This window comes from Camelus bactrianus, chromosome 1, assembly GCF_048773025.1.
Source record: "Camelus bactrianus isolate YW-2024 breed Bactrian camel chromosome 1, ASM4877302v1, whole genome shotgun sequence".
NCBI lineage: Eukaryota > Metazoa > Chordata > Mammalia > Artiodactyla > Camelidae > Camelus > Camelus bactrianus.
The window spans coordinates 96,699,461-96,718,482 of NC_133539.1; the positions used below are offsets into that span (position 1 = coordinate 96,699,461).

Genomic DNA, 19,022 nt, shown 5'->3' on the forward strand with positions numbered 1-19,022 from the left:
TTACAACCTGTTTATCTTAAGAAGTTCAGAATTTTAAAAAAAATTACCATGTGAATAGGCAACTCATTAAATGAAAATTAATAAGAAGTCATTTGTTGTATCTCTCCCAGCACACATTCAGAAATTATTATTATTTCAAACGGGCTGGTTTGGAACAATCTTATGAAGACACAGCCAGTAAATTACTGCATAAATCACTCTTCAGGAAAGGGGGTTACCAATTGAGGTATTTAAAATGAATGATTATTTCGCCTGGATATTTTTTTTTCTCCTAGCATAGGTAGAAAGCTAAATTAATTGAATTTATTATTAACATATGCAGTGTCTAATTAAATTTCAATTCTGGTCTATTTATATTTCTGCAACATTCCTTATAACTTCTTAGCAGTCATTGGACACCAACCTTTAACTCACATAGGTTATTTTTTTTCATATAGGTTATTAAGTGATAGGAATTTGCAAAGGGCTCCAGAAAATCCCCAAGAATTAGTCTTTAGCTTTTTAAGAAATTATCAACTAGGTTTGCCAAAGTGAATAGCCACCCTTTTCACTGAATGGCTTTAGTTCATTAAGGTAACGGTGCTGTTAGAGTTGCTTAGCTTTCCTTAGGGGGGAGAAAAGAGAACAAAGCAGAATGTCACACGATTTGCAACTGTATTAAAAAACAAAAAAGGGAAAAAGATGAGTGAAATGATTTAACCATGAGTCATTGGCAGCTAAAGTATGAGTAAAGCTTCTCACAAAAGAATTTAGACAAAAGCAAAATTCCTCTACAGGGAATTTTCTGGAGCCTTTGCATTTTGTACAGTGAAATGAAGATAAACTTATACCACAGGACATGTTTGAGAACAATAATATGTTTTCTAAACACTTATTACACAGTAAGCAGTATGCACATTTCGTCTCATTTAATCCTTACACACCACATTCCCCTGTGTTTGGTTCAATAAGGGAGTTTTCAATGACGGTGTCCTACACTGGTCCCGTCTATGAAGTTGTTCTAATCAGGTGTCCCTTTGCTTTCAGTGAAGACTCATAGAGCTGGTGGGGTTTAAACAAGCCCCTTGCCTATCCCACAGAACTGCAATTGTCCCCTGGATACTCTGATCATTTTCCCCAGCCTAGTGAGGAAAATCTTACATTAGACAGACAAATCTAGTTGGAGATTTGCTTTGAATAAATTGTCCATTGGCAGTGCCATATTCTCAGTGAATTTTTCCTGGTTCTGCTGTACAGTTTATGTGTGTTATTTTTATGTGCAATGTAGGTATCACTTTTAAAACCCAGATATACAGTATAACGTGAAGATGAAGAATGGACAAGAAAGAGTCAGGCGATGTTCCGTTGTTCCTATTAAATGTTCCCGATTGACCACTCTATCTCTTTTAATTATAACAAAATTCTTCCCTGCCAGTGTGCACAATTATGCTGGGAAAATTTCTGCCTCGTTTACTTGGGCTGATTCTCATCCGTTTACGGGTCAGCGGTTCATTTTCTAGAGGTCACTAGCATTCATACTTAGCACACAATTTCATTCATTATAATGAAGGATTGTTTTCCTTTCAAGGCAACACAACTGGTCGGCTTAATTCTTCCTGCTACGTCACCTGTAAAATTTTAATGATGATGTTTAAACTCTAAATGTAGCCATCAAGACAAAAAATGCCGGTTTTGAGCTCAGGGTGTGTGGGTGGGTTTCTGTTTCGGTTTGAAACTCTGCAAAGCATCATCAAAATAGGATCCCCGAGAGTCATATGGTCTAGATCATTCCTAGGTATGCTGGGCTCTTCATTGCCAAGACAGTTCAACAAGCTGGGGGAAACATATGGAATATTTTTTGTTTGAAAGGTAAAAGAGAAAATTTAATCACAGATCACAGCTTGCAACTTAGTCATGCTTTAAAAAGCATTTTAATTTGGACCTTATCATTGAAAACTTGTAAAAAGCTTAACAGCGATTGAGCTTACTTTGTATACTAGAAAAGCAGAGTTTCTTTTGACCAAATGAGGCATACAACCCGGATTGCAGGGGGAAGGTTGAAACTACCTCTGTGAACAAGCAGGTGGCTCCTCAAACATATTTGGGGTACAATAGTTGTGACTCAAGATCTCTGTGACCCTTGCTGAGAGCTGGCGCTCCATCCCGTGGTTTCTTCCTGTCTCCCACTGATCCCACCTGTTCCAGGTGACCTGTGGTCACCATCCTGTACACCCTGCCTCTCTCCCATCACCCTGCCTACACACGGCAGAGCTGCAAAGGTCTTTGATGCACGTCCTTCTAGTAACACTGCCTGTCTCTCCCCCCTTCCTGAGCATGCCGTCTGGGTCGAAGCAGGCATGGTGGGGGGTGGGAGGGACACCTAATGAGTTTGGGGAAGTCATGACCTGATAAGAGGGAAGGAGCAAGGAAGTCACTTGTGCCATTTCACTCAGCATGCATGGCCCCTCCATCCTTTTAGCTCAGGGCCCTACTGTCTACTCTCACACATCAAAATAGTCCAGCCAAACTAACATATATAAAATAGGTAAACAAAATGTTCATACTGTATAGCACAGGGAACTATATTCAATATCTTGTAGTAACTTGTGAAAAAGAATATGAAAATGAATATATGTATGTTCATGTATGACTGAAGCATTAGGCTGTACACCAGAAATTGACACACTGTAAACTGACTATACTTCAATAAAAATACATATATACCAAAAAAAAAAAAAAAAAAGAAAGAAAAAAACCTCCAGCCAATAGAGATGTTTTCCTCCCATTGCGAAAATAATGCGATTAGTGGGACGGAAGACAGCAGTGTTTAGGAAGCACCAGTGTGAAGGGGCAAACTGACTTCTCACAGCCAAATAACTGTTTTCCTCCTCTGTCCTTCCCAAAGTGTGATGTTCACACTATTACTCCTTATCACCTTGTATGGTGAGTATTTGAGAATGTGTGCTTCTCTGCGAGGAGACTGTGAGCCCGAAGAAAGCAGGGGCTGTGGGTCATTCATCCCGTTCCTCCCTCAAACCTGGACCTGGCACAGTGCCTGGTGCAGAGGTACCTAATGTTTAGTAAACTGACACTATTGAGATGGAGCAATTTGGGGTGGGAGCAGGGCTCTGCCACTCACTGGAGATTAGACTTTCAACAAATTATGTCACTTTATTGGTTTTCAGCCCTTGCATCTATAAAATGGGAGGTGAAACAGGTGATCTCTAACATCTCTTCCATTTCAAACACTCTGTGATCTATATAATGAGGAGCTGACTGTTCTTGACAAGGTTCTTTCAGCTTTAAATTTGCATGACCCTTCTAGTTTCAGTCGCCTGAAGCCTCCACTGACGGATTTTAGCCACCATTATTAGCAGTGGTGAGTTCTGTGTGCCTTTGCTCTTTGGTTCTCAAAGCTCATGATTTTTAAAGTAAAGTATTCTGAAATACCTGCTATTTATTAGGACCCAGAGGAATTTCATTATCAAAGTGAAGACTCCTTTTTTCCCTGTCATAACCTTTTACTTTTTGTGTAGAAAATTGCAAGTGAAAGAAGGAGAAAATGAAAAATGGGATGGGATGTTTTGGAGTTCTAGGGAGATGGGGCAGTGGGTTCTGAAGAGCAGGAGCAGCCACAAACACACAAATAATTAAAAGAGAATTATTGAGAAAGCAAAAAAAGGAGATCAAAAGACAGGGAGAGGCTGCCCTATTTCCTTCCATTTTTTTTTTTTTTTCTCTAGAAACTCCTCTTCCATCCTCACTGAAAAACTCCTCTTTGCTGAATCAGATTTCATAAACTGGTAATAGTAAGAAATGAGGAATGACTAGCATACTTAACACTCCAAGGGTATTCTTTACCCAAAGGCAGAACTTCAGCAGAAATTATCCTCGAATTAGAGAGCAATGTAGGAAAGACGCTTTTGAGAAAAGGAACTTCTGATTCTCCTTGGTTAGTGCAGGACAAAGACATTTATTTCGTCCTCCTCCCTGACAACTACCTGCAACACCCTTACCAGAAAAAAATCCACAATATTAGTCTTGTTTGAGGACTATAATTTTGCATATATGTGTACACACACACACCACCCCCAACATACCTCCTTCCCTTTAAATTACCCTACACCCTAAACAGCCAGTAAATTTATTGACCTGGGCTTACCTGAGAGATAAAAGAGAGGCTGACAAGGCTGCTCTGAAGTTCTGCATGCCAGGTCCTACCTAAGTGAAACTTCTGGAACTTAACTCTGGTGTGTGAACTTTATCTGCTGGAGGATGACTCTTAAATTGTTCTCACAATTTGCTGCTCTGCTTTCTCATTTAATCTCTGAGGGTGAGTCATCTTCCCCAGGGACTTTCAGACAATCCAGAAGAAAAAAACCACTCATTTACTGGATGCTTCCTCGGTGCCAGGCACTCTGTATACATTATCTTCAACCCTTATATGGGAGGCGTTATGAGGCCACTCCTATTGAACAAACATGGAAACTGGAAACTCCAAGAGTCACAGACCTAGGAGGTAGCAGACCTAGGACTGAAATTCAGACGCCTGTGATGGATTTGCTCATTCCTCTGCCACGTTCTGTCTCCTTACAATATGCAAAAAGGATGCAAAGAGATGAAGAAAATATAAGAGTAGACCTCAGTTTCACCATCTATTTAAAATACTGTACTGAATTGGTGAGGATGTGGAGAAAAGGGAACCTTATAGCACTGTTGGTAGGAATGTAAATACGTGCAGCCACTGTGGAAAACAATATGGAGGTTCCTCAGACATTTAAAAACAGAACTATCACATGATCAAGCAATTCCATACCTGGATATTTATCCAAAGAAAGCAAAAACATTAATTTGAAAAGATACATGCACCCCACTGTTCATAGCAGCATTATTTATGATAGCCAAGATATAGAAACAACCTAAATGTCCATCAACAGATGACTGGATAAAGAAGATGAGATGTGTGTGTGTGTGTGTGTGTGTGTGTATACACACACACATACAATGTAATATATATAAAATATATATGTGTAATATATACACACACACACACAATGGAATATTACTCAGCCATAAAAAGAAAGAAATCTTGCCATTTGTGACAACGTGGATGGACCTGGAGGGTGTTATACTTAGTGAAATAAGTTACAAAGAGAAAGACAAATACTATGTTTTCAACTATATGTGGAATCTAAAATGCAAAATGAACAAATAGAACAAAACAGAAACAGACTCACAGACACAGAAAACAAACTAGTGGTTACCAGAGGGGAGAGGAACGGGAGGCAAAATAGGTAAAAGGGATTCAGAGATACAAACTATCAGCTATAAAATACTTACAGGTGTGTAATGTACAGCACAGGGAACATAGTCAGTATTTCATAATAACTTTGTATGGAGTATAATCTATAAAAAGACTGCATTACTATATTGTACACCTGAAACTAATACAATATTGAAAGTCAACTATACTTCAGTTTAAAAAAAAAAAGCTCAAAGATGAAAAAATTCTGTTGGTACCTCACAAGAGCTAGTTCTTATATAACCGTGTGATGGTACTTGGCCTTAAGACTTGAACTCATTCATTGCCTTTTTATTTCACATTTCAATGGCCCTGATATCTCAGCCCCAATCTTTGACCTTTGGAAAGTAAAATACTTAAGCCAAGTCTGCTTAATAATCTAGGCTGAGCAAGTCACATGCTTATGGCTAATCTTTGGGTTACAGAATTATAATACCTTGATGTTGACAGTTTTGTGTTGAAGACAAAGTTATCTGATTACACACGTGGTTAGCTGACTTAAAATCTCTGCCAGTGAAAACATTCACCATATAATCTTCAAAGTTAGTTGCTTTGACAACAACAATTATTTCACCACAGCAAGGACCGGAATGGCAGGCTCCTTCCTGAGGTGACATGAACAGTTTCAAAACAGAAACAGGGACAAAAAAAAAAAAAAAAGCAAGCAGGTACATAGCATTTGATTCACTTCAAAAACGGATGCTTTATTAAGTCAATGGGATAGAATTAGAGCATAAATTAAAATCTCTTTTTTTTCAAAACATGAAAAAATAAAAGCTTATTTTTATTTCTGAGCTATACCAGGGATTTCATAGAGCTAAAGGCGTCATTTTTAAAACACAAAACTCATTTAAATTAAACAATGGCAGATCTGCCTTTCACGGAGCCGTGCAGCTAAACCCCTAGACTGGCTGCGGTGTGACACACTTTTATTACAGGTAGGCTAGCGCTGACTAATCGCTAACTGTACCTGGCAGACTAATTTATGCAGGATTCGTATCTCGCTCCCTCTCTGCGTGATCTAACTGTGGCAAAGCCATTCTCCGGAGTTATTACCCCGACATAATCATACCCTGTGGATTCGGAGCCGTTAAATGGGTTCTGTTATCAGAGACACATATGCACCAAAGCAGCTGCCGCCCCTCAGCCACCGAGGGTGATTAAGACTCACTGATGGGGCCGCCTGCGATAGGCTGGAGTCAGGTAGATACAGCTCAACTGAGAGAAATTCAGGCGCAATACCGAGAAAATTGTATTTTAAACGGTTCTATCATATCATCAAGTCTCCTCCTTTTAAGTGCCAGGGTCATGGATTTCATTCTCCCTGACCACGTAGCCATCAGAAGCCCGCCTCGATACCTGGGTGTGAGATTAGGGGTGATATTAAAGGCAATGAATGCATCGAGCTTATGTCAGGGAATGTCTTTTACTGGATTTTCATCATGACTGGCTGCAGATGGGCTGAGCGGAGGGGAAAGTCAGATCAAGAGCATTTCTGTAAGAAGAAAGAAATCTCCCCCCTTAAATCTCTTTAAAGAAAATGAATAGCTGAGCACCACTGGGCCAAATGCAACTTTTTTTCAATGTATCTTTTATGTGAAGGACAAGTTGAGAAGAAAAACAAGATCTCTGAAGCTACCATCACGGCTTTAATCTCGGAAGAAGTGGCGGCCCCGTGGCTGCCATCATCATCAGAGGCCACTTCGTTCTGAGAGCTTCACAGATGGGGTCACCTGCATTTCACATCTGGCCAGATGAAGACAAATAGGGTTGATGAGACCTCAACCATTAGATCAGTGGTCTGGAAGCCTGGCTGTGCTTTAGCATCACCCGGGGAGCCTTGAAAACTCTTGATGCCAAGGCTCCGTCCCAGACGAACTGAGTCAGGACCTCTGGGGGTGGGGCCTGAGCACTGGCATGATTTTCAAACTCCCCGAGTGATTCTATGTGCTGCCAGGGTTGAGAACTACCGAGGTGGATGCTAGCCAAGGCAGGTGGAATCAGGTGAGGCCAAGAGTCAGATGCCCTCCTTGTTAGGGGTGGGAGAGGTCATCAGAAGGAAAGGGGAAGGGAGAAGTAGTATTTAGTATTGTTTCCACACAGCTGGGAGGTTTTCTGGTCAAACTCAAGCTGGAATGTTTGGCTTTCATGCCTTTAGCTGTGTATTTCTTGGAAGGGTCTCATACTTCATCCACACCCACCTGGCCTCAGATGGGATGAGAGATCTGATGGATGAGTTTGCAGAAAGAAACTGAGCAGTGAAGATGGAAATAGCTCAGTGGTAGAGCACGTGCTTGACATACATGAGTGTCTGGGTTCAATCCCCAGTACTGCCATTAAAAAAAAAAAAAAAAAAAAAAAGAAGGAAAGTGAGCAAACTTGGCTCCCAGCCCCAGAGGCTTCCTCTCTTTCTAAACCTGCCCACCAGTTACAGGAGTTCCCTTCTCACTCGGTCAGGGGGCCAGCCCTGCCCTGGATAGGGAGGTGCTCAGCTGTCCAGCTCTGCCTGTGACTGAGTGGGTGAGGCTGACGAATTCAGTGGACCTTGGTGGATGATCTAAACCACAGACTCCAACACTTTATCAGAAATAAAGCTAGTATTTCCACCTCTGTCTGCCCACCTCCTGTGGAAGAGCTCTGCTTCTTCTAAGGAGACTCTCAGGGGTCCTCTTTGGAGGTGTGCCATCAGCCCAAACATCATTTGAGACAAGCCAATACAGAGCAGGTGCAAGAAATTGCACAAAGGAAATAGAAACAGGAAGGGGAACAATACATCGGACACTGAGGAAAGTGTGTGACAGGTAGCAAGTAAGTCATTAACTACAAATCCAAAGTTCCTGGATTATGTACAGCAATAGTCACCCACTTGGTCATGAAAAAAAACAACTGAGCTACAAGATAGAAAGCTCACCTGAATTCCATGGAATCTAAGGACTTCTATGGGAGAATCTCAGGTCCCAACATGCAGATATGTGCTCTAACACCTGTGGGCCAAATAACTCCCACCCGCCCCCAGCCATCGACCCTGAGTTCTTAAGTCTCCCACTCTGGGTGGAAAGATAATTTTTCTGCTGTTCTCGTCATGTTAAAAAAATATTTAAGTGATTACAAGAAAATTTACAAAGAGTTTCCACATAAAGAATCTCACAGTGTCTCTCAAAAGTTCTGACTTATTTCTATTACCACGCACATTTACAGATAAGGCAGCCAAGGTATCAGAGGCCCACACGAGCAGTAAATGGCAAAACCAGATTAATCCCAAACTTTCCTCATTCCAAAAGCTACGCTTTCCCCAACTTGCTGTGTTGTCTTTCAGTGAATGCCTGGCTATTCTCGCTTCCCACCAGCTCCCTGCCTTTCTTGCTTTGGTGGCGTGTGATAGTCTAACCACCCAGTACTCTTGGTTAATGCCTAAATGCCTAGGTTCAGACTGGATTTACTGATTCTTGTTTTAAGAATTGTAGGATTAAGGGGGAGAGGTAGAGCACAGTGGTAGAGCACATGCCTAGCATGCATGAGGTCCTGGGTTCATTCCCCAGTACCTCCATCAAAAATAAATAAATAAGCCTAATTACCCCCCCCCAAAGAATTGTAGGATTAAAAGATATGACAATTAGACCAGAATCAGTAATAGATAAAAAGTTTCAGGATAAAATATAACAGAAGAACTCAGGAGACAGAGATAAAATAAATTTTAAGGCAACTGAAATGAATGCCATGCATTTAGAAAGATCAAATAAAACATGGATTAATGGCAAGTAATAAAGGAACCTACTTAGCAGTTAGTAAAAACAAATACTTTTTAAATCTTATTCTTATTACCTTCCAATGATCTATTGAAAACCGTATGACTTGACATGTAAGACTCAAATTCTTTGTAAGTTAGAGTTTATGCATCCTCAGCTCAACACCCCCTCACCAAGAAAAAGATCATTGGTTGCTTATGTGCCCAAGCATTCTTCTAGACTCTGAGGACACAGTGGGAATGAGAGAGGGAACTTGTTCACAAACAACTAATAATCTAGAAGAAGTGCTTTTAAATAGCTGGCCATTTGTAAGAGCTGTACAGGCACACCAGTCAAGACGGGAAAGGTTACGTTTTAATAAGAAGTCCAAACATTATAGGTTTAAATCAGCAAAGATTGATTTCTTGCTCACAGTACATGTTCGTCAGAGATTAGCTGTAGGTCCATCCCAGGACATAGCCACCATCTGGATTGTCACCAGCTGTGAAAGAGCTGTGGAGGCTCTCACACGGGCAACTAAATTCTCTGACCCAGAACGGACCCATGCCACTTCCATTTATATTTTATTGGCCAAGGTTGTTACATAGCCACATATACCTTCCAAGGGGCCAAAATGTGCAATCCTATCGTGAGCTCCGAATGGGGAAGAACCAGAACTACACACGGTGGGTTAGCACTAGTGACTACCACAATGACTGATTTTTGTTCAGAAAGCTCCAAGAAGAATTACTCTCTGTCAGGGCAAGGCACAGGGAAATCAGAGGAAAGGAAGGATTAGAGTTAGCAATCACTAGATGGCATTGATGAAGCCATTGTGAGCAAAGGATCAACATGAGCAAATGTACGAGGAGCCTACGGTGGCCAGAGTGCAAAGGATGCGTGAGAGGGAGGAGGAAGCCGGGACCAGGATGTGAGGACCTTTGTTTGCTGTATGGAGGCAGCTAATTTTATCTTTAGGCAATGGGATACCATTTAAGATGTTAAGCATGTATGTGTCAGCACAGAGATGGATTAGAAGAAGACTAATAGAGAGGCAGGGAGGATAGTCAGAAGGCTGACTTCTGACTCCAGTATTGGAGGTCCAGACCAAAGCACTGTCAGAGGGCTGGAAAGTGGGGGGGGGGGTATTTCCAAAATAAACAGATGAAACAATCAACAGAACCTGGGGACAGAGGATGAACCTCAGATTTCTGCTGGATGGATGGTTGTGATAATTTACCAAGATATACAGAGGGGGAAAGTTTAGAGAGAAGATGAAATTCTTCTGGGTCATGTTTAATGAGGTTCACTTACAGGCCAGCAACTAGAGACACCATCAGTTCTGCAGATTTGGAGGTCATGAGTGAGGCCTGGGGTAGAGGTGGACAGGTGAGATTCGGCAGATTAGAAGTGGTAGTTGGAGCCACACCTGAAGATGAAGTTTCCCAGAGAGGGGAACTGAATGAGAAGGTAAACAAAGATGTGGCCTAGAAAACACCAATATTTATGGGTAGAGGAGGAGGGATTTCCAAAGGAGAATGAGAGGGGATGGCCAGTGAGCTGGAAGGAAACCAGCGTTGGGGGGGGTACCATGGGGGAACAACCTTCAACAAGGAAGTACCAGTCCACAGTCGTGACCACCACAGGGCTGTCCAATGAGACAACGAAAGTAGCCCTCTGAATCTTCCATCGTAAGGGCACAGGGGACCTTTGCCAAAGCAGTCTTGAGGGAGTGGTGGGGAAGGGAGGTCCTTGTAGGAGCTGAGGAGGGAATGGAGAGGTGAGGACCCAGGGAAAGACTGAGGTCGGGGAGTAGCTAGAAGAGTCCTAAGGCCAGGCTAGGGGTGTTTACAACGGGGGAGGGGGTGGTTCTTGAGTATGATTCTATGCTGAGGGGACAGAGCAGGAGGGAGGAGGAGGCTGAAGACAGGAAGGAGAGGGAGGTAACTAATGGATTTAGAAAAGACCCTGTGAAGGTGAGAAAGGCCCAGAGCACAGGGAGGAAGCCAAGTCTTGAACAGGAGAAAAAAAATTTTTTTCACTAAGAAAGGAGGAAAGATTGGGCATGGAGCAAAAAGAAGGGTGGCACTAGGGGACAGAAAAGTTGCGGGAATCCCCCCGAAAGCCTGTGTTCTCTGTGAAGTGGAAGAGAGCGGTTCACTAGATATTTTCAAGTCTTTTGTAAACCAGGCACAAGAGACTAAGGGAAATGGAGCGGGGGTGTGACGGTGCTTCAGAGTGGGGGAGGTTTGGAATATCTGACAAGGGACAGAGAGGGAAAGACTAGAAAAGGCTTTGCAGAAAAGCGGGGGGGGGGTGCTACAGATCAGAAGCTCGGGAGAGTGGGGTCCAGAGGCAAGACACATCCCCCAAGGAGTGGAGCCTCCCACCAAATGATGGCAGGAGGGGGATTTTCCTACGGAGAGCACCCCTGTGCCTGCGTTTCCACTCAAGTCATTAACTCACAGCTTACTCAGCTCTGTTTCATAACAGCAGATTGTAGTAACGAGGGGATGACAGCCTTTCTCCACGCGCTGAGAGTTATGCAATGTGGCTTTTCTTTTCCCCTCTCCCTCCTGTGACTTGGCTGCCTTCTGCTCTATTGGGAGAGTGAACTCTATGACTAGCCTCTTCTAGCTCTGTTTCTGACTCCAAGTCTTGTCAAAGGTCTCTGCTTTCTGGACTTCACAGAAAGGAAATAGAGCTTTGAACCAGGAGTTTAATACGTAAGTTACAAAATACAACTCACCAGCTCCAGGTTACCTTGTATCTTTACGTATTTAGAGAGTATTCTTTTAGAACGCACTGCTCTGGCCCAAGTAATTCCTTTCCTGGGAATTCATCCAAAAAGGTTATTCCTGTTCATCACACACCCCCATAATAAGAAAGAAAAAGGTACGGGCTTGAAATTTGTTCGTGGAAGCATTAGCTGTAATACTAAAATAATGGAAGGCAAACCTAATGGACAGCAGTGCATCAGTTTGATGGAAAACCCATGTAGTTTTCTAAATGACATTTATAAAGACAACCTGTATGACGTGGGAAATGCTTATCTTCTGAGTAAAAAGAACAGAATGTGACCTCAAAAATTCATAACGATTATAGTAATATGTGAAATGTATATTAAGATAGACAAAAATTTGAAAGGAACAAAAAAAGGGAAGTCTTGCTTTTTATATTGGTGGGATTGTGGGTAAATCTGTACCTTAATTCCCATTTCACTGTTATAATGTTGTTCATTTGTAAGAAAGACCCTCCATAAACAGTTGGACCTTTGGACAAACTGACAGAAACATGGAGAAAGCAAGTCCCTGCTCCCCCTCCCTCCTGCCCTGCTAACAAAAAAGAGCTGTTTCATGTTCAAGTTGGAGATGGATTCTTTCACAAATCCTAAACTTTAAACCTTGTTATTAAACAGCCATCAGTTTCCATCTCATATGTTGACAATCCCCGAAGTATGCTGGATTAAAATTTTTCTTTTAATAAAGAGATTTGAAATTCCATTCCAGTTGCCAACCAGGTCTTTCAACTTCTTAAAAAAAAAAAATCCAAAAACCCACATGGGCTCCTATCATCCCTTTGGCAACTATTCTATCTCCATTGCCCCAAATTCCCTCCCTTCAGCTTCTATAACCACCAGCCCCAGAAACAGCTTATATCAAGGTCAACAGTGACTTTCTGACTCAAAGGACAAATTTCGGTTCTCAATCAGAAACTCCATCACACCTAATACTACCAACCCCCTTTCTTCCTCTCCTTGGGCCCTGGGGTCGCTAACTGGACTGTCCTCTCCCCTTCTTCCTTCCCTCCTCACCTATACAACACTAACTCCCTTCAGTATGCATCACTGGCTTCCACCAAGAAACTCCAAATCTGCTAGCCACACAGGACTCCATCCCTGCATCCTACTCCAGGTAAAATGTACCCACCCAGCATACCCATGTCCACCAGCTACATCGTGCATTCTTCACAGCATCAGTGACCCCCTAAGGAGGTGAAAATTGGTTCTTGGTGGCAAGAAAACCCTTACTCTTTGAAAAGTGTATATGTATACAAAGCACACATATAAATACAATATAGACACCAATATACAATATATCAGTGGTATCAAAATTCCATGGGTGGAGGGTGGTTAGGAGGAATATCTAATAAGACTCCTGGGATGAAGTGCAACAGTGAAAAAAAATTTTTTTTGAGAAATACTGTTCTACATTGTGCCAGCATTCTTAGATACTAGGAAAATAGCAGCGAATAAAACAGACCAAGGCACCTGCCCTCATGTTATGAGGGAAAAAAACAAACAAACAGATAAGTAAAAATGGACAATTTATAAGATGATGATAATTGCTATGGAGAAAAAGAAGAGAAAGGAAAGGGGTGGGGGAATTGAATAGGGGTGATTGGGCAGAAGTTTGCAAATCCAAGTAATAAAGGCTTCCCTGAGAAAGTGGTATTTAAATAAAGACATGGAAGTGAAGGAGCAAGCCATGGGGATCTCTAGGGGAATTTACAGGGAAAGGAAACAGTAAGTGCAAAGGCCCTGAGGTAGGAGTGTTCCTGGCACATCTGAAGTGCAGTTAGGAAGCCAGTGGCTGGAGCACACTGTGCCAAACTGCACAAGGAAACAGGAAGAGATGAAGTCAGAGGAGTCCAGTCACATACAGCCTAGTAGGCCACTGTAATGACTCGGCACACTCTGGGTGAGATTGGAATCCACCAGAAGGGTTTCAACAGGGGACTGATAAAAACAAATCCTTTTTTTAATGTAACTAGTTGGGGTTTTTTATTTTTATTTTTGAAAGTAATTAATTTATGGATGTTTAGGGGGAGTGCTGGGGATTGAACCTAGGACCTTGTGCATGCTAAGCATCTGCTCTACCACTTGAGCTATATCCTCCCCCCCTAAACCAATTCATTTTTAAAAGATCCCACCAGCTGTTGCATTGAAAACAGACTGCAGGATGGGGGTGCGGAAGCAGGGAGACTGGTTAGGAAGCCCTCGCGGTCATCTGAGTGAGACGGTGGTGACGCGCAGCAGGTGCAGCAGCAGAGACGGGGAGACGGGGTTAGACTCTGAAGGTAGTGCCAGGAGCTTTTCCTGATGGGTTCAACATGAAATGTGAGAGTAAGAGAAGAATCAAGGATGAGGCCAAGGAAGAATGGAACTGCCTGCAACCAAGAAGAAGGCGGCTAAAGAAAGCAAGGGTGTGGAAGAGAAGACCGCGGGTTTGGTCAGGGACACACTGAGATGCCTACTCAATATCCCAGTCAGGACGTTCAGTAAGTAATTGGAGGACACACAAGTGTGGGATGCAGGGAGAAGTCCAGGCTGGAAACATCTGCTCGAGAGTACTTCTAGTCAAAGCCATGATACTGCATAAAGCACTAGTGGGAGCGCATGAAGACGGAGAAGAGAAGAGGTGAGGATCAACCAACAAAGTGCATCAAGATGGTAACCAGTGAGGCAGCCAAGCCAGGCGAGGGCAGTGTCTAGAAGCCAGAAACCAGGTAAGATGAGGATAAAGGTTGACCATTGGGTTTGGCACCCAGAAGCTGCTTGACACTCTGGGAAACATAGTAATAGTGCAGTGGGTTCAAGAGAGAAAGTGGAGAAAGGACCGAGATGCTGAGAGTAGAGACAACTCCCTGAGAGACTTGGCTGTAAGGGAAAGAGAGAAAGGGTTTAACAGCTGGAGGAGGACTTAAGTGAGATTATTTTTTTAAAGATGAGAAAATGACAGCATGTTTGTGTGCTGATGGGCCTGATCCAATAGAGGGGAACTGATTATGTGGTAGAGAGAGGATAGAATCCCTCAGCAGTGTCCTTGAGGAGGTGAGAGGGGGTGGCCTGTGAGCAGCGGTGGGATTGGCGTCAGACAGGGGCGCACCACAGCACACCCGTGCCGAACACCTACCGCGCACTGGGTACTCCACACGCTGATGCCACTGGACCCTCACAGACGTGAGAGGGAAGTAGGATCAGTCTCAGTTTTCAGAAAAGAAAATCAAGGTTTAAGGACTTCACGGAATTAGAAAAGAAGCTAAAATACTAGCTTCTTTTGCCTAATTTCAAATGCCTGATCCTTTCCCAGGCTGCCCCACGGGATACCCTCACTTTACAGAGAGAAAGAGGGACAGATCAGCCTGCTCAAGGCCCTGCAGAGGGCTGGAACCTGGGGGCCTGACTCTTGGACTCTTGGTCCCTGACTACTGCTCACACCTGGAGGACGCTGCTCACTCCAGCTCTTGTTCCTCCTACTCCTGGTTGTTTTTAGTGAGGTTTATTGAGGTATAACTACATGCAGTACAACTCACCCTTTTCAGGTGGACAGGTCTATGAATTTTGACTGTTGCCTAGAGGCATGTAAATACCACCACAATCAAGATTAGAACACTTTCATCACCCCCAAAATCTCCCTTGTGCCCCTCTGTGGTCAGTGTCCTCCCCCACCCCCAACCCTGGGCCACCACTGATCTGTTTTCTGTCCTTATCACTGTGCTTTTTCCAGAATGTCACACATACAGAATCATACAATATGCAGCCTTTTGAATTCAGTTACTTTCAGTCAGCAAAATGCATTTCAGATCCATCCATGCTATTGTGTGCACCAACAGTCTGTTCCTTTGTATTGCAGAGTTGTATTTTATTTTATGGATGGTTTGTCCATTTACCAGTTGATGGATATTTAAGGTGCTTCCAGTTTTTAGCAAATACAAGTAAAGCCACTGTAAACATACGCATACAGATTTTTGTATGGACGTATGTTTTTAATTCTATTAGGCAAATATCTAGGAATGGGATTGCTGGGTCATATATTAAGTCCATGGTCAGCTTTTTAAGTACAGAAACAATTGGATAGTCATGTGCTAAAAGAATTTAACCCTGGCCATATGTAAGAAATAACTCAAAATGGACCATAGACTTCAATGTAAACCTAAAACTAAAAAAATTCTGGAAGAAAAACATAGGCGAAATTATTTGTGACCTTGCATTAGGGAAAGATTTCTTAGATTTGACATTCAAAACATGATACATAAAAGTAAAAAATTTGATAAATTGGAATTCATAAACATAAGGACAGTTCTTCAAAAGGCACTGATAAGAGAATGAAAAGACAAGCCACAAACTCGGAGAAAATATTTGTGAATTACTTATCTGATAAAGGGCTCATATCCAGCATGCATAAAGAATTCTCAAAACTCAATAATAGTAGTAATGAACAATTCAATAAAAAAATGCACAAAAGATATGAGCAGACACTTTACCAAAAAAGATGTATGGAAGGAGAATAAACTCACAAAAGGATGCTCAACATCATTAGTCACTTGGCAAATGCAAATTAAAACTACAAAATAAACTACACATCTATGAAATGACTACAATTTTTAAAGATTGCCAAGTACCAGCAAGAATACAGAACAACTGAGACTCTCATACATTGCTGGTGGGAAGGTGAAATGGTACAGCCACTGCGGAAAACCCTTGGCAGTTTTTTATAAAGTCACACATACAGGAGCTGGGAGTGGAGGACAGGTTGTCTCCAAAGGGGAAAAAGGAAGTTTTAGGAGCTGTGGAACAGTTCTATATCTTGATTGTGGCAGTGGTTACGTGATCATAAGCATTTGTCAAAACGCACAGAACAGTACACCAAAAAAAGAGAAATAGTTACAGTGTTAATTTAAAAAGGGGGGGGGAGTAAAAGCAAAGGCAGCGATGCCACTGTGAGACTTCAGGCAAATTACTTAACTTCTCTGTGCCTTCGGTTTCATAAATAACTCCCTTTCACTTGGCAACAGCTAATCAAGTAATTCCTGGAGGCCTGAAGTGACTTGCTGAATTCTTGACAGCCCCTCTGCAGATCAAAATGTTCAAATCCTTTTTCTGTGTTGTAATCCTACACCTCAAAGAAGGGAAAGACCAAGCAGATCTCCAATATCATTAAAGTGACACCTTCCAGTATTTACTCGAAGGGTCTGCTCTCATCTTCCGTGAAGGAAAACTCGTATCAGTGTTGGTTGGAAAATGAAGGGTTATTATCAGAGCTCTGATTGGTCATTACAGATTTGGAGAATTTTCATCAAAGAAACCTCATAAAATATAACATGTAGGGATTAGTATCCTACTGGGTGACTTTCTTGCAAAAGTGGGAATTTTAAGAGACTTCAGAAGAATTAATATGCTCCACATGACAATTTATTTTAGCTTCTGGCTTTTCTTTCCAGGAGGCAAATCAGTGCAACTTCTGCCTTCGTTTTAGGTAGGTAACAACTGTCAATTTTCAGACAGGCTTCACCTAGCTGTCCTCTCAGAGACAAAGAGGTGGCCGCCTCTTCCTCAGGTGGGGAGATGGAAGGAAGCAGGGTTTTTGATAACAGTTAGTCAAAACCAAGTCAATAGCTAACCAAGTGCAAGAATAGCAAGTTGCATTGATTGAACTTGCCTCAGCAGTTGGAAGCTCGGGAGGGTGGACGATCATAGACTAATTGGTTCGCTCTGCACCCCGAGAACACAGGGCAGTGAGGACCAGTGCAATCACTGACAACAGAGGCTCAGCACCTGCGAACTTCAACACCCAGTTTGCCTCTTCCAAACAAAGTTGAGACGTCTTCCCATTTTATCTTAATTTATCTTGATCTGTCTATTTATCCATCCAACCACCCATCCATCCAATTTCTAATCAATAAGGGCTTTTCAAAACACAACCACAATACCATTAACATAGCCAACAAAATCAATAATAGTTATGTAATAGCATCTAAAACTCAGTCCATGTTCAATTTTCCTTGGCTATCTCAAAAACATTTTTTTTATAAAGTTTTGTTCAAATCACAAATAATATCCATACATTGCATTTGTTAGTATGTCTCCTAAATCTCTTTTAATCTAGAACAGTCAAAGGAATTTTTATGTCTTCATTTATCCTTTCAATTATTTTTTAAAAGCATTTATGTATTCATTAACTAGATAATGTTTGTGGGGTAGTAAAAAATTTTTTTTCCGACCACACTAAAAGGTACTTAATGAGGTATCCCTGTCTCCCTCCCCTGGAAGTGATGTTACCGGTTTCATGTGTAATCTTCTAGAAATGGTGTCTGCCTAGACGAGCATGCCCACCCCCGAGGCTGCTTGGTGTATAAGAATGAGGACCCGAGTTCAAATCTCTGCCACTTACTAAATACAAATTTTGGGCACGTTACATCACCTCTGAGCCTGCTTTTTCCTCTGGTAAATAGATCTAATAATAGTACCTATCTCATGGAATTGTTGAGAGAATTGAATCAGATAAATAAAGTATTTAAAAACTACTTGTTATTACATACATTCTCCTTTGGCTTTTTCCCAAATGATAGAATGATGCACTTTTTTCTTTGTTTGTTGTGTGTTTTTTCATCTAACATCACATTTTGATAATTCCATACCTGTTCTTAAAGAGTCGCTTCATTGTTTGAAATCATTGACTTGTGCAGATGCCAGACTGATAGACATGGGAGTTATTTCCTACCTTTTTTTTTTTTTTTGCCAAAAAAAAAAAAAATGCTGCCATGAATATCCTAGTAATATTTCATTGGATTCATGTGCACAAATATCCACAGGATAAACTTCTGGAAGTAAAATTGCTGAGCTAAAGGATACGTGCTTTTTAATACTTCCTAGGCAGTGCCCAACTTCTCCGAAGGAAGCTGCACCAATTCACACTCCCAAGAAAAGTCCACAAGGGTCCCCACTTCCCAACACCTTAGCTAACGCAGGGTATCTTTACATGTTTTGATCTTTGTAAATAGGATTTGTGGAAAATGCTATCTCATAGATTTCATGTGCATTTCTCTTATTATGAGAAGATAAAGGAAATACAGTGCGAGTTAAACCTCAGTAGTCAAATGATCTGCACATGACATGGCGGGGTACAAATGACCTTGTCTGTATTTGTGAAGAGGACGCTCCCTATCCGCCTGCACTGAGCATGTTTTACGTATGTACGTACATAGTTAGTTGTATCTAGCAGTGGTGAAGGGTT

At 41.9% G+C, this 19,022-nt stretch overlaps 2 protein-coding genes across 4 annotated transcripts in view; one reads left to right on the top strand and one right to left on the bottom strand.

Moving 5' to 3' along the window:
• MED12L (mediator complex subunit 12L) overlaps positions 1-19,022 on the bottom strand; it is a 625,134-nt gene that overhangs the window by 392,796 nt on the left and 213,316 nt on the right. The window lies entirely within an intron of this gene.
• The window catches only part of CLRN1 (clarin 1), a 36,316-nt gene that overhangs the window by 1,140 nt on the left and 16,154 nt on the right, over positions 1-19,022 (top strand). The gene's annotated exons all lie outside the window — the stretch shown is intronic.